Here is a 13627-nt window from a genome sequence, read left to right as displayed (position 1 = left end):
ATTTCCATATGGTACTAATGTTCTACACACAACTAAGGAGAAAGTGTAGAGGGTGTTTCTGAGATTTCATTGAACCATATCTGGTTGAATAGGTACAGAGCTCCCTTAGGTAGTATTTATAATTTATAGCCTTCTTGAATGTGCTAGATAATTTTCAAAAATAAAGATTTCAAGCCATTTAAAAACTTAAAAGAGATTTACCTCTCATCTAAAGCTTCCTAGGTTTAGAGATTTCATAAAAGTTCTGTGGGGATGGTAAGAAAAGATGGGATTTGAATGTGGAGAGTGACAATAATCTAATTCCTCAACTTTGAATGTAATGACTCACTTTCTCTTTATTTATTTCCAAACCATCGTCTTGCTTCAATCACACTATCTTATGCCTTTGGATACTCTGGAACTGTGCAAGCCTCCCTAAATTAGAGTTTATCAAAGAAACCTTGCCTGACCCTTAATAACTGTTACTACACTGAAACACTGTAATACCGTAACTAAGTTGCTTATTACACTAAGCATGAAGTCCTTTGACCCTTAAGGTTCAATATTGATCAGCCCTACTCTGTCAATACTTGCCTCTAGTGTCAACAATTTTCAGTGTGGAATAAATTCAGGAACGGATAGTCTTTTTTAATCCACAGGCGTTCCAAATATTTAATTCCTATGCATTACAATTTCTATCCAGTTAAATAATGTGCTTAGTTCCTCTGTACTCTTAATTAATGATTGGAGATTGGGCATCATTGTGAGTATATCATGAAATGTCATTACAGTAAGAAGTTAGCTATAAATGATCCTTATATGAGGTACAGGACTCATGTAAAAATCTTAACTGATAAAATGTTACTCTAAAGGAGACTTAAAGCAAATGCACCACAAATTCAACAAAAGCAGCTGAGCCATTTTTTAATCCTGAGGTCATCGGGGGGAAAGGAACATTCAAGTGCTTGCTTTGCCCTTGGATAATGCAATAGCAGGTTCATTTCTCTTAAAATGTGGTATTTTTCAGATTGTCAAATGTGTATCAAAGAGTTATTCTTTTGGCAAGTTTTATGAATTTTAGTTCCATTTTCTTGACAATTTAAAATTCAATTATCCAATTATAACTAAAGGTCATTAGTCTAATGTGGCAGCTTCGTGACAGTTTTAGTTACAAGAGAATTTCTCAGTTTAGAAAGGAAACTCTCCCATATGAGAAATTTTTACTGTACTTAGAAGTTGGATGATATTTGCAAATATTTTTGTTTTCTCCCTGTGCTTTTATTTTTTATTAATAAAAACATATACTTAATATTTCTCCCATTCCCATATTTATAATGTACAGTAGCTCATGCCTCACTTCGGTGATTGACATTGCCAAACTAACAACAAATGATAATGCTGATTTGTATCATCAGTAGATATTGTCTAAATGTTTCTTTAGGGTTGCTTTCCTGTGTTTTATTTTCAGTAACTTCAACCTGAACATCACTTCCAGATCTTGAGAAAGGCATTTTCATTTCAATCATGTTACAAGCAGAATTTCTGCTAAGATTACAAACCAGAAAGTTGGAGACCTAATATTTTAACATTAGTTCCATTTGGTGTGATAATGGAGAACTCCTCAGGCAAAACATGCCACAGAACCAGACACAATGGATGCAAGCTGGCTGTCAGACCTGTACAAGATACAAGAGTCTTTATCCCTATTCCACCCCCAAAGAAACTGACTTTGCAGGGGTAGATAAATGTATTCAACAGTTATTGATTGTGTACCTTCTCTGTGCAAGGTCAACAGTGAACACTCATCGCTTTTCTCTTTTTGCATTTTAGAGTTCCAGACACTGCTGGAAGCAGAGATGAACAAGATGTTACCCATACTGGTTTGGGACCCATGACCCATTTACCCCAAGGAGAAATGATCCATGTGGCAGGCTGGCTTAGCACCTAGACCCTCAAACATTCCACCATCCTGCTTGAGGAGCAAGCTTTTACACGAACTGTCCTCAGCACCATTCGGAAATGTCTTTGTCTTACTGGTGCAAAACTGGCCTAAGGATTTTAATACTGAAGTTCACAGTTAAGCGGTAAGACCCCAAATCCACTCTTCTACTTAACTATAAACATGTGTTTTGCTTCAAGGGTTCAAAAATATTTCCTATTAACACAAATTCCCTGAATTGTTAGCTGCCTGCTGCAGCTCTGTAAGTCAGCCTCTTCTGAGCCATTTGAAATGTAAAAGGACTGATTTTTCTGGTTGTGGTTTACCAATTACATCAGCACCATCATTGCTCATCCACTGACCAGAGAAATTGTAGCTGTGGATGAGAACCGTACCTGGCATTCTATACGGCTTCCCTTGTCAACTCACTTTTAAGGCCCAGCGTTTAGCAGAGAATGCTCTTTTCTAGATCACAGATTGTTGTATCCATCCACTATTGTGCTAAGAATGCATTTTACCCAGATTATTTCATTTAATACTCACAGCAATCCTCAAAGGTGCAAAGAGATTGAAATGACTTGGACAGGGACATTACAAACTAAAGAACCAGAACTTGAACCAAGGTCATCTGATACCAGAGCTCTTATTTTCAATCACTTCCTTTAGACTGCTGCTCGAAGAATTGTCTTTCCATAATTAAAATTAGATTATAATTTTTTTAAAAATCTGTGAGAATTCACAGGGATCTGTGAATTCTGAGAACACAAAAACTAACTTGATCAAAATGGAAGCTTTTTATTAGTGTCCTGCAGATAGAGGTAGACATCAGAGGCATGTATATTTACTTCTAATTTACAAGTCAGTATGTGAGCAGAAAATGTGGTGATGAAAGACTATTTCTGCCTTTGCAGATATTTAGCCCATTCTTCCACCACCTAATTGTTCAGATGCATATTTTGCAGTGTCCTTCAGCTTTCCCACCATAGTCAAAAAGTTCTGCACAGCTATTTGAGTATATGTGATGAGGACTATTTTGAATAAAGGGTGAATGTGACTTTCATTTTTCCCTGTGATATATAAGCATGAGTCAGTAAAGGTTCCTCTTGAAATTTCTCCAAGGAACGGCATGCATTTCCAATTAATCTCGTAACGTGTCTTTAACTGTTTGGCCATGTTCCATAATTGATAGATGTTATTTTAATTCAGATACAAAAAAAAAAAAAAAAGACAAGGGAAAGAGAGAATGGTCAGGCCAGAGAATGGGGTATACATCAGCTTTTGGACACATTCTATTCACCCAGTCAATAAATCTTTTTTGAGACCTCAGCACACTTCGGCTGATCTCTGTGAGTGATCACTGTTGTCAGTTCTTAACAAAATTGCAAAAATGACTTGCCCTAAAAGATCCATCAAATTGGTGGCAAAGGTTGCTCAGGGTCTAGGACATCCAGGCTACCGCTTACCTTTCAAGGATGGGCATCAGTGGAAAAATCACTTAAGCCTCTAGAAAAGATGGCTTTTAAGGAGCAGTTTGGCTGATGGAACCTGGTGGACTGGGAGAGAGGAGACTCCTGAAGTCTGGGTGACGGTGTGCAATGAATGCAAGAAAAACAGATCACAGCAGAAAGTAAAGAAATGTTGAGAGAACAAAAAGAGCAACATATTTGTCTTCACTGTTGCTTACATATAGCACCCAAATTGCTTCACACAGCACTCAAGGTCCTCTACAAGTTGACGCCAAGCCTCTCTGTAAGACTCACCTCCCAGCACTTTCCCTGTGTTTTCCGTCCCGCCATCACACCATGGGCTTTTTCCTAGAGACACAGCACACCTTCCCACGTGAGTGCCCTTGATTATGTTTCCTCCTCTGCCCCTACCGCATCTGCCTGGCAAAGTCTTAATCAGGCTTTGAGTCTCTAAATGCCACTCTGTTTTCATGACATCTTTGTAAACTCTCCTGTCCCCCACCTCCACTCACCACACCCAACAAGCAGAAGTAACTGCCTTCTCCCTGAGCCTCTCGAGCTCTTTCAGTATCTTCCTTGTCATGTTGACAGTTGCTACAGGTCAAATAGCCTATCTCAGTCATCTCCGTATACCAAGGGCATAGTCAGCATTTACTACATTTTTATTGATAGGTGCTAATTCTGTATGTCCAGGCTGGTTTCCACGCCCTGGCTCTGCCCCGATACCCCTCCTAATAATAATGATGATAGCTAGCATTTGTAAAATACTCCAGGCACCTTCAAATCTACATTAGTTTTCTAGAGTTGCCATAACAAAATACCCTAGACCGGGTGCCTTAGCAGAAATTCATTTTCTTACAGTTCTGGAGGCTAGAAGTCCAAGATCAAGGTGTCAGCAGGTTGGTTTCTTCTGAGGCCTCTCTCCTTGGCTTGTAGATGGCCATCTTCTCACCTCCTCACATGATTGCCCCTCAGTCTATATTGTCTGTGTTCTAATCTCTTCTTATAAATGCACCAGTCATATTGGATTAAGGCCCATTCATATGACTTCATTTTACCTCCATTATCTCTTTTAAGGCCCTATCTCCAAATGCAGGCATATTCTAAGGTACTGAAGGTTAAGGCTTCGACATATGAAAGGGGCAGGAGTGGGGGACACAGTTCAGCCCACGCCAATATCCGTGATCTCATTTACCCCCTCAAACAGTAACTAAACCACTCTGTACCTCTGCATATTTTGTGAGCTTTGAAAGACAGCTCTTCTATGCCAAGGCTTCCCCAGTCTAGACCTGAAGCCTATTTATTTTGGAAAAGGGGCTTTTTTCCTTAAGGACTGAGTAAAAACAATACTTCAAAATTCTAGCATTCGTTAGTGAGTTTAAATTGTCAAAAGCCAAGCCCTAATGTCAGTATAAGAAGAAAATAGAAAAGCTACCTCTTTTCTAGCACCGAGAAGACAAGTAAACAATGTAGTACTTTCGGGGGGAGTTTTGTAGTTAGCAAAAGACTAAGGGATTTAAATATGCATGTATGAGCCACTTCAACTGAACAAATGCTGGCCTAGTTAAAAAGGGAGTCAGGTACTTGCTACCTAATATATCAGCCTACATTCTGACCCCAGGACCTGGGAAACACCCATCTGACGTGAATGGTTCCTTTCATGTGAAGAAAAGTGCTCTTTTCAAAAGGGTCTTAATCCCAGGCCAAAGTAGGGAGCATTGTGTGTTCTGCAGTCTGTTGACTAAGAGTCTCTTTTGAATCCTGCAAATTTCCCTTGTTTCTGTGTTAGTCAGGGGTGAGCAGGGATTCTTAAGTGGTAGGAAGACACTGTGTTTTGCAGATCTCAGCCATTTCTGTCTCCTCCCTCATAAATCATTCTCGTGCCATGCCCAGAAAAAGCGTTCACATGCAACCCAATGCATTTCAGCAGTGCATTTGAGCTCCAGGTGGAAGACGTGGTGCATGTGACATTGACCGTGATCTGGATGTGGAGCTGGGCCAACCTCAGACCTACCTATCTTCAGAAGGGCAGTCACTGTCCCCGTCCTCTTTTCACTCATGTGTTGGAAAGTGGGGAAATAAGGGTGCCTGGGTGGCTCAGTTGGTTAAGCTCCTGACTCTTGATTTTGGCTCAGGTCATGATCTCAGGGTTATAAAATTGAGCCCCATGTTGGGCTCTGCCCTGAGCTCAGAGTCTGCTTAAGATTCTCTCTCTCCCTCTCCCTCTTCCCCCACTCATGCTCGAAAGAAGAAAGAAAGAAAGAAAGAAAGAAAGAAAGAAAGAAAGAAGAAAGAAAGAAAGAAAGAAAGAAAGAAAGAAAGAAAGAAAGAAAAGAAAGAAAAAGAAAGAAAGAAAGAAAGAAAGAAAGAAAGAAAGAAAGAAAGAAAGAAAGAAAGAAAAAAGTTCAAGACATGGTCATAAGAAAACTCCTCTCCAGTCAAGAATTATCTCCTTTCCTTTTATGAGGTGGAAAAATTTGAAGTCATACCTATGAGAAGGATAGTTTTTGAAATGTTTTGGGGAGGGTGAGTGGCTGCTGGCTCTGCCCTGCCCAAGCCACTGGTTCTTTTTTCTCTCCTCTCTTCTCCCTGTCACATCCTCAGGATTTTAACAGAAACATTTTATATCGACATGGTGATGTGACTTATGTGTGTAAATAATTGCAAATAGCTACTAAATGTTCAGGAAGTAGCATAACCATCTTTTTACACAATTTGTACTAGTGAGTGTTTTCCATTATAATTTCCTGTGCCCGCTGCCAAAAAGCATTTCCCAGAGATCTTTGTGGCGACGTATGTATCCAGATCATGACTGCAAGAAACCCGGGACACTGTATGGAGGGGAATGAATGCATTTAAGATTTGAAATTTAAGAAATTTTTGTCATTAGACAGTCAATATTCAACTAGCAAAGTTTTGATCTTGGGGTACATAAATATATATTTGATTTTTGTTTCTAGAATCTTTTAAAGAACATGTGTGGACTAATTTTATTGTTTCCTTGATTTCATCAAGTGTGCCCTCTCGCCAGAAGAATTTAGGATGTAGCGATTGTGTCGGAATTAGTCTATGCTGATGACTATTGCAGCACACAAAACACAAAGGTATGTTAGAAGCCTCTTGCAATGCACAAATCAAGTTGTAAGCAGTTATGGGGAAATGAGCATTTTTTAAAATGAGCCTTGATTTCTCTCTCACTTATGTGTATCAGGCTATGACAACACCTCTAGGTACTTTTTTTCCTGGGTCTGTGCGGTGTGTGTGCACATCTGCCTACTAGGTCTCATCTTCTCTCCCGTCTCCCTCAAGAGCTCTCCCTGCTCTTCCTCTAATTGTGGGGCCGTGAGACAGATGGACAGATCAGGCTAAGTGAGCAGAGCTGGTAGAGAGCAGAAACAGATTTACTAACTTTGATGATGGCTTCTAGTGAGTCCTGACCATACACATGGCTGAGTTGGCCATAAAGCCAGCTAAGCCAATCGCCCTAAGTAGGTGAAAAGATGACATGGAGAGATTTTAAGCAGGAATGATTTCATTCCTTCCTCTCACCAGTTACATGGTTAGCTGGTTCGTGTGCTGATTTGTTATACCACATAGAGCTGGCTCACAGTCCCTTGCAGCTTTCTGAAGTCTTGACGGTGTTGGAAACTGACTGTCTCCTGGGAATGTGTAAAGAAAAGAGGTCGGAGCTTCTCTCCTTCAAGGACACTCTCTTCGATCCATTATCTCCTACCGGTGTGCAATAGTCTAGTCTATCAAAATACAGTGATTGAATCAAATTTTATTTCAGATAATGAATGCATTGATTTAATAAAGGGTTTGTACTATATGGTATTATAGTTCCCTAAATGAACACTGAAATCCTAAAATGGGAAAACTTATCATTCGTCCCAGTTAAATCATAGCCACTTCTTTTAAACTGAATACCCTAATAAGATACCAACCCATTTGATACTTCAAAAAAAAAAAATCCGTTATCTTATATAAGTGCTTAACGTTTTCCAGCTATTTTAAAGCCACCTGTTTTTCCTATCATAAGTACATCTGGCTTCAGGCAAATAGATTATAGCCATGGACAACTGACTCATTTATGATGTTTTTATATTTTCATATTTTTGGCAGACTAATCCAGTTTGATATATTAACCTAGCTTTCAGAGATGAATCTTGAAATCTTGCACTCTTGCAACCCTTTTACTTTGTTCTCTTCCAAACTCTAGAATATTTCTGCCATGTCCTAAAATTAAATTAGAAAATAGAGACAGGGAGAGTGAACCACACCCTTATGTTCTGCCCATCTAGTGCCCTTTCCAATTTCCTAAAAGGAATTGTGTGTCTGTGTACCCAATGTTGGTGGTGAAAGATCTTTGTATTTTTGATCATTCATTGTCCTAAGTTCATTGGGCACACTGGCACTTGTGTTTGCATCCTAGTTTGAGAACTGCATTTTTGTCCAAATGTAATGGGAGTTTGGTAGGTCGAACCAAAAAGAAGAATCAGTTGCCTATCTTTACAAAAAAATTTGAAATTTTGAGCCACAGGGAATGAAAGCAAAACTTATTTTCTGTGGTGGTTCTGCTCCTGCATCTTGAGTTAGAGGGGCCAAGTCCACTCACTTTCTTTCTTTCTTTCTTTCTTTCTTTCTTTCTTTCTTTCTTTCTTTCTTTCTTTTTAGATGTTATTTATTTATTTGAGAGAGAGTGAAAGGGAGAGAGATCAGAGAGGGAGGGAGAGGGAGAAGTGGACTGGCCGCTGAGCCGAGGGCCCGACGCAGGGCTCAATCCCAGGACCCGGAGATCATGACCTGAACCAAAGGCAGATGCTTAACTGACTGAGCCACCCAGGCGCCCATCCATTCACCTTCTCAGAGCATCTTTTCGATCTGACATCCCCTGATGGGTCTATCCCTTAGCTATTTATGGGTAATCTTAACTGCTGGGTTGAATATGCCACATTCTTCCTTTAAGTATCTACCCAAGGCCCCAAAGTAATGGATGTGTTTTTAATAAATCTAACACATAAATCATTCATCAGATATACTTCAAAACAGAGAAACTATCAGAACACCTTGAAAGATTCATTAGAACAATTTTTTTTCTTTTTGCCGACACTGTCACCAAGTTAAATATATGTATGTCAACTCAAAACAGATGAGAAATGGCAGAGTGCTTTTTGGATTGAGAGTCAAGAAGATAAGAATTCTAGTCTTGTCTCTATTGCTGACTTGTTTAATGACTGTAGTGTGTTTATTACTTATTCCTAACTAATCTTAGCTCTGGCCAAAAACCAGAACAATGTCTACAGAAGATTTTGAGCTCCTAAGAGAAGAGTTCTCAGTAAGTTCAGTTGGCAGTAATAAAGCCTTCCATGTGTAAGCATAGAGTTAACCTGCCTGGATTCAAGTCCCAGCCCCACCATAGCTTGGTACTTGACTCTGAGTTAATCCCTATTGAAGAGTTAAGAGGTCTATTGTTATTGTACATAATACTGCAACGGAACATCTTTTAACACATAGATGTGTTTGTGCATTTATATGCTTATATCTGTAGGGAGAATTCTTAAAAGTGGACTTCTTGGCTCTAAGATTAGGTAAATCTAAAATGTTCGTGTATATTGCTAACTGGCCCTTCAAATACTTATACCAAACTGTACTCCCGAGTATATGCATGTTCCTATTTCCTCACACCCTGGCTCACACTAGTCATTGGCAATTTTAAATTTTTAATCATTATTGGTCTCAAAAGTCAAAGAGGGAATTTCATTGTAATTTGCCCTTCATGAGGTAAAGATGTGCATCTTTTCATATTTCAGTAGTCTTTCATTAGCTTATGCATACCCCATTCCCAATTTTCTCGTGTATATTTGGTGTTTTTCTTATTGCTTTGTAGTGCTCTTAGTAGATTAAGACCTTTGTAAAAACAGAAAAGTTGGGAAGAAATTCTAATTAATTCCATTCATGGGCAATGTTTACAAATTTGGAAAATTTCTGGTAATTGGCATTACTAACTGAAAAAGGACAAAACCTCCCCAGGTATGAACAGTGAAAGGCCTTAGCCATGTATCACCTAAGTTATTACCGTACTAATCTCTGAAATAAGCCGTATGATATGTAAAGCAAAATGCAAAGAAGCCCAAGATGTGATCTCTGCCCTTAAGGAGTTCGTAGTAAAGAACATAAGACACGTTCACGTGAAATGATAATAATCTGAGGTCATAAAAGGAACAAGTGATATAGACCATAAAATACTCTAGGAATTAAGGAAGGAAAGCTCATCTTCAGTTGGAATGTTAAAGAACATAAAGAATATCACTTAAACGAAAGCACATGCTTGAATAGACAGATTCAGAAGTCCAAAAGTGAGAAGCCAGTGAGAGGCAACAGTTAAGTAGACAAGGGTCTACGTCCAAGAGAGTTGTGAATGAGGGAGCAGTGGGAAAGTTTGCACGTGGAAAGATGGGTTGGGTCAAATTACTGAAGGCCTCAGCTATCTGGTTTAGGTTGGATTTTATGCTGTAGGAGCAACTGAAATTTTTGACAAGAGTATAGACATAATGAAAATAATTTTTAGAATGATCATTTTGACCTGTGAATAATGAATGAATGAATGAATGAATGAATGAATGGAAAATGTTGCATTAGAACAGGGGATGACGGGCGCCTGGGTGGCACAGCGGTTAAGCGTCTGCCTTCGGCTCAGGGCGTGATCCCGGCGTTCTGGGATCGAGCCCCACATCAGGCTCCTCCGCTGGGAGCCTGCTTCTTCCTCTCCCACTCCCCCTGCTTGTGCTCCCTCTCTCGCTGGCTATCTCTGTCTCTGTCGAATAAATAAATAAAATCTTAAAAAAAAAAGAACAGGGGATGACAATTGTATTAATACTTTCTGTAGGAGAGAATCAAGTAGTTTAAAGGAAAAGTGGTTTGCATTTTCATCGATTTACAATGCACAAAGCAGCTCTAGAACTAATGCTACCTAATGTTACCGAAGATAAGAAAACGGATTCAAACCCAGAATTGTTTGCGTGTAGATTGAACATTCCAATGCCGTGCCTTTTTCTAAATCTGAGTCAGCTTTCAGACCCCGCCACTCACTCATTCTGATGATGGTATAAGCCTTTCCTTGTTGGGTCTGGAATTCATACCACTTTTCTCACAGACCAAGAAATTCCAAACATGCTATTGTCATTACACCTCATCTGTCAACCTAAGGAATGGCTTTATTTATTCTTGTGATTTGGAGAAATGAGGTGATGGTAGAAAGGGCTCAAAATAATGGGAGGAAGGTGTTGGCTTCATAGAACCAGCAATTCCTTTCTTACTTCATTTCCTTTCCATGTTCCTAAAGGTTAGGCGATTGAGCTGAGCCCCCTGCACTGTAACTGCAATGCAGTATTCATTCAATAAATACTTATTGACCACCTACAATAAATGTCAGGTACTGTGTAAAGTACTAGGAACAGCATTTAAAACATAGAGCCAGTCCGTATGCTAAGAAGCTTATAGACACGTGGGAAGCATAGAATCAAGTTCACATTCCACTGTTGCTCTTCACACAGGACAAGGGGCTGGACACTTCCCTTGAAATTTTCTACGTGGAACAACCCTTTTCTCCCCATCTCCAGTTTACTTCATATTTTCCTATGCTCACCTTCCTTTGTGTACTGAGGCACAGAGTCCACTTCTGATGGGTATGAGAAGCTAAAAGAAATTCAAATAATACATATTTGGTCAACTTGATGCAAAATACCGGATGTGATAGTGGTTATGGCCATCGCCGAAGAGTAGAACATGGAACCAGTCCACGGAATTGGAGAGATGCAGTAAATGCATTTGCAGAGGTAAACTTTCTAATGTGGGTAATAAGTATTGAATATATGGCACAGATAGTAAGTGCTGTGGGAACTTAGGAAAAAAGGCATAACTTCCAGAAGAGGTGAGCTCTGCACTGTTTCCCAAAGAAAGGATCTGAATTGAATACGTAGAAGAGAGAGATGGTACCTTGTGCGAGCCTGATTAGTGATGGCTCCTTCAACTACCAAGAACAGAAGCCCAGAACAAACAGACTCATGCAGGAGCGGTCCCGGGGCTTCCACATGGCTGGAGTCATGGGGTCCTATCATTTGAATTGATTTCTCTTCCTCCCCTGGCTCTGCTTTCCCTGCACTGGCTTTTGCCTCAGACTACCGACTCCATCCGATAGCTGCCAGGCTTACAGTTTACCCCATTAACCAACCAACACAAAAGACAACTTCTCTTCCCTAAGTTCCAAGGAAACTCCTGTGATTTACTCTGACTGGACCAACTTATATCATTGTCCCATCCCTGAGTCAGTCACTGTAGCAAGGAGGATGGAATTAACTAATTGACCAGGTCTGGATTCTGTCTCCACCGTGGAACAGAAGCAGGTGGGGTCAGCCCATTCTAACCCACATCGGAACAAGATTAGGGAAGAGGTGGTTCTGCAGAGAAAAAAGCCGTACTGCTAGTATGAGAAAAATAACAAAAATCACATCACCAGAACACTCTATGATAAAGAACTTGCTAGGAGGACTAAACACTTACTGCCTGGGTACTGTTCTAAACGAGGTTCGCGTATTGCTTCTTTACTCATCCTACATCCCCCGAAGGAGCTAATCTTATTCCCATCTCCAGATGAGGAAACTAAAGCATGGGGATGTAAAGGAATTTATCACGTAGTTAGTACACGTCAGGCCAGGGATTGGAGCCAGGCTGTCAGATTGCGGAGTTCACGGTCTTACCCACTCTATTCTACTAAGATCGACTTCTGTGCACACAGAAAACTAGCTAATGTTCAGACTCAGAGATAAGCAAAGTGTATCCGACGAACAGTGAGAAGACCAGCGATCGAGGACAGTAATTTTGGTCTATTCTCACAGCTATGGAAACAATATCCAGAAAGCTTGTAGGAAGCGCTGTCCTCAGCAAGAGGTCAAGATCTGACCAGACCCAGGCGACCATCAACGGAACTCCCAAGGGGAATGAAATGACCACTACAGAAAACTGAGTTATCCCCCAGAAGCTACCCCAGCCCAATCCTCTCGACAAGCTGCGGTTCACACTTTTACACAGCGGATGGAGGACTGATTTCAGCTCTCTGTCTGATTCTCATTCTCTCTCTCTCTCCTGCTTTGAAACATCATTCATGCAGCATACATTCATCTTAGTTAAAACTAACAATGCATTTAAAAACACTCACAAAATCAAACAATTGCCATTTTGGCATGGAGAACCAGCAGCCCCCGGCTTGAGTCTGTTGACTGTGCATTTCCTGATGCAAAGAAAAGCCGGCACAGTTGAGAAAACACCACAAAGCATGATATGGCGACAGCTTGTGTACTTCAGAAGAGAAATGGATACATTAGGAAAAGTTTCTCTCCCTTTGATGTAGAATATGCTATCTTTTTTTTTGGTATTAAAATGGGAGTTAACTTTAAATAAATAAAATTCAGCCTGTGGGCTTCAGAAAACTAATGTTGTATTTTGACAGTGTCATTTCTCTGATCCTTGAAAGCATTATGGGAGTTAACTTGGGCCTTCATCATGATTTTCCTTTATGGCGTGGAGAGCACATTATTTTTTCACTCTGTGTTATTGATTTCCCCTCACTTCCTCCCACATTTTCTCTTTGCCGGCTGTTACCGCTGCCCCCTCTGCTCCCCCACTCACTGAGAGGGCAGATGAAGACACTTTCTCCCCTGTCTCTGGCTGTGGGCGGTCCAGGCACTGCCACCTCAGTGCTCCCTCCTCGGGTACCAACCTCTTCGCTGTGTGGTTTCAAAAGGCAGAGAAGTCAATGGCCCTAGACCTGCCTTCCAGAAGAGGTCGGAGTGAGCCTCATGTTTACCTGAAGGAGTGCTGAATAGTCAACTATCAGGTGATTTGAGCCCCCCCTAGAATTTGCTAATGAAATAAAGCCTTTTTTCTTCTAAACAAAATTACTGTTAGGTAAATGAGTATGTGGACGCCTCAGATAAGGTGTACTTCGCCACACGAGAAGAAACAAGTGTTCTTATCCTTGTAACTATCCACCTTGATCACTCTTTTTATTCAAGGAATCGCTTCTAAAACTGAATGCATTTGAAACAAACAAAACAACAATTAGAAAAAGAAAATCCTTTAATATAAAAAAGTTGCCATGATTAAAGAGTTTTCAGAATTTCTTGGTTATTAGTAAGATTTGGAAAGTTATAGCTTCTAGAGTTTAAGTTTTTAAGACAAAAGGTAT

At 40.2% G+C, this 13627-nt stretch overlaps 2 long non-coding RNA genes across 2 annotated transcripts in view; both read left to right on the top strand.

Annotated features, from left to right (window-relative positions):
- LOC103673487 overlaps positions 1-3137 on the top strand; it is a 57789-nt gene extending 54652 nt beyond the window's left edge. The window contains exon 3 of the long non-coding RNA XR_571415.2: positions 1810-3137. This is a non-coding gene — a long non-coding RNA (uncharacterized LOC103673487). The remainder of the gene's footprint in view (positions 1-1809) is intronic.
- A 2593-nt stretch (positions 3138-5730) lies between these two features.
- On the top strand, positions 5731-12864 carry LOC103673488. Its single transcript, XR_571416.2, has 3 exons — positions 5731-6488; positions 10938-11219; positions 12279-12864. It is a non-coding gene; the product is annotated as an uncharacterized LOC103673488 (long non-coding RNA).
- Positions 12865-13627: the final 763 nt, after the last annotated feature.

This window comes from Ursus maritimus, unplaced genomic scaffold, assembly GCF_017311325.1.
Source record: "Ursus maritimus isolate PB19 unplaced genomic scaffold, ASM1731132v1 scaffold_35, whole genome shotgun sequence".
Lineage (NCBI taxonomy): Eukaryota > Metazoa > Chordata > Mammalia > Carnivora > Ursidae > Ursus > Ursus maritimus.
The sequence above is the reverse complement of the archived record's forward strand: the minus strand, read 5'-3'. Positions and strand labels throughout refer to the sequence as shown.